The 2,791-nt window shown below is 37.9% G+C and overlaps 1 non-coding gene across 1 annotated transcript; it reads right to left on the bottom strand.

The window, feature by feature from the left end:
- Positions 1 to 2,460: 2,460 nt before the first annotated feature.
- Positions 2,461 to 2,567, bottom strand: LOC111748355 (U6 spliceosomal RNA). Its single transcript, XR_002784112.1, has one exon. It is a non-coding gene; the product is annotated as a U6 spliceosomal RNA (small nuclear RNA).
- Between the last annotated feature and the right edge of the window lie 224 nt (positions 2,568 to 2,791).

Here is a 2,791-nt window from a genome sequence, read left to right as displayed (position 1 = left end):
TTTCAATGAAGAAAAAGGAAATTCCCTTTTATTAAAGGAGATATGCATGTTTTTGATTTTTATATTTTCTTCTTAAAGAAGAGCTAAATGCTTTTCTTCCACAAAGTAAAAAAAATTTTTTTAGTAATAAATGGTAGTTTGGTTTATTGAACATTTTCTTAACAATGAAAATAATTTTTTTCTGATTATAAAAGGAGATGTTAATTATAAAAATTTAATCAATATATACAGATATGAAAGCTATCCAAAATCCCATCACTCCGAGACGGGCATCTCTCGTCTGTCAGGGTTCATATCACCACACCTGCATTAAAAAGTACAGCCATCTCCCTTCTCTTCCATCCTCCTCCCACCCAGGGGACCAGTGGCAATAGCCTGGTGCAGGGTTAGCTTTCTATAGCTTTTGCCATTAACTTACTGTGTGCGTGCATGTACACGGGGTGAGTTTTTTAAAAAATTAATTATTTGAGCAGTGAACGCAGAGTACATTCATATGGTTCAAAAGCCAAGAAGTGCTAACCAGCATCCTGGTGAGAAGTCCCTCCCCAAGCATTCCTGTCTTACCCCCAATACGCAGTGGCTTTTATTAGTTTCTTATGTATCCTGCCATAATTTGTGTGCATAAACAAACAAGAATATAGGCTGTTATTTTCCCACGGTTTATTTAAAAACACGAAAAACTAGCTTATTTACATGATACTCTCTTTGCTTTCTTCACAGAACAATGTGTCTTGGAGATAATTTCATATCGTATGTCAAGATTTCTCTCTCAATAGCTGTGCAATGTTGCGCTGCGTGGCTGCATCAAAGCTGATTTAATTGTTACCCGTTGAGGATATTTGGTTGTTTATAGTATTTCTCTATCACTGACACGGCCGCAAATATGACCTTGTCCATTTGTTATCTGCACGTGTGCAAGGACATCTGCAGGATAAATTCCTAGGAGAGGAATCGCTGGGTCAAAGACGAGCTTTGATAGATATTATTTAATTGCTTTCTGTAGCTGTCGTACCAGTTCACTCTCCGGCTGGAGATGTTCTGGAGGGCTTGTTCGTACCAGTTCACTCTCCGGCTGGCGGTGTTCGGGGCGGCTTGCTCTGCCATCGCTCCAGTAGCAGCGTGGGCTATTAAACTTTGCAATTCTGCCATTCTTTAAGTGAGTGATGGTGAAGGTGGTTCCGTGTGGCTTTAACGTGTTTTTCTCTTCCTATGAATGAGATGGGACATCTTTTTGCTGTGTCAGAGCCAATTGTATTTCCTTTTTTGAGAATTGTTCATATCCTATACCTGTTTTCCTTGTGGCTTCTTGTCTTTTTTCTCACCCATTTCTAGGAGCTCTGTGGTTACAGAGATCACCCTTTTCGATGAGTTGCAAATATTTTTTCTACGTTGGTCATTTGTCTTTTGCTTTTAAAAATGTAGTTGATTTATCAGTTGTTTCCCTTTTGTGATTTCTGACTTTTGAGTCAGAATTAGAAAGGTCTTTTCCCTCCCAAGTTTATAATTTGTCCATCGAATGTTATAGTTTCATTGTTCATATTGACATCTTTTGTCATTTAGAATTTATCCTGCTGTAAGGTGTAACGTATGGATCCAATTTTATTTTCTAGATGTTGTTGTTAGTTGCCATCCAGTTGGTTCCGACTCAGGGCAACCTTGTCTACGGCGGAATGGAATGCGGCCTGGTCCTGCAGCATCTTCACTGTCTTTGGTACGTTCGAGTCCATCGTTGGGGCTATTGTTACCTTTATGTTTCAAAACCATTGTTGAAGGGCTGCCCAGGGTTTCTCTGAGATGCCAAGCTTATCACATACTCAACTCCTTTATGTATTTAGACTTATTCCTGTGCTTTCTGTAGGATTCTATTTATCTGACACTATTTTTATATTAGTAACACGATATTTTAATTGTCATGGCTTAGTAATGTACCCCTTCTCTTTGTATAAATATATGCGGTTTTGTTTGTTTTTTTCTGGCTGCCATTGTTTATTTTTCCTCATGGCTTTTAGAATCAGATGTTCCAACGAAGCAAAGCAAACCAAAGCATTACAGAAGAACCAGGTCGTAAGGTTTTCATTGTCACCCTGTCATGTTTATGAGTGACACAGGGAGAATGTCATCCTAATGATACTGAGTCCTCCTCTCCAGGAATATGGTATATCTCTCTATTTGTTCTTTTTTTTTTTAAAGTAGTATGTTAAAGTTTTTTTTTTTTTTATTGTATTTTAGATGAAGGTTTACAGAGTACATTAGTTTCTCATTAAACAATTAATATCCATGTTGTTTCGTGACATTGGTTGCCAACCCCATGGCATGTCAACACTCTCCCCTTCTTGACCCTGGGCTCCCTATTACCAGCTTTCCTGTCCCCTCCTGCCTTCTCGTCCTTGCCCCTGGGCTGGTGTGCACATTTAGTCTGGTTTTGTTTTATGGGCCTGTGTAATCTTTGGCTGAAGCGTGAAAAATATGGAACACTTCATGAATTTGTGTGTCATCTTTGTGCAAGGGCCATGCTAATCTTCTCTGTATTGTTCCAATCTTAGTAAATATCCTGCTAAAGCGAGCACGAGTATATTAAAGTTTTTCTTCATTCACTTCTTGTAGATTTCCTACATATTTCAATCTTTTTTTTTTTTGGAGGGGGCAGGTACTTTTTAAATAAATGGACTCATTTTTCCTTATATCCTTTAAATGACAGTTGTTTGTATGTGTGAAATGTCGTTAAATTTGTATCGGTGTTTTTCTATTGTTTGTTAAAAAAAAAAGGGATCATATTACCTACTTAACCATA

Source organism: Loxodonta africana, chromosome 19 (genome assembly GCF_030014295.1).
Source record: "Loxodonta africana isolate mLoxAfr1 chromosome 19, mLoxAfr1.hap2, whole genome shotgun sequence".
Taxonomy (NCBI): Eukaryota; Metazoa; Chordata; class Mammalia; order Proboscidea; family Elephantidae; genus Loxodonta; species Loxodonta africana.
The sequence above is the reverse complement of the archived record's forward strand: the minus strand, read 5'-3'. Positions and strand labels throughout refer to the sequence as shown.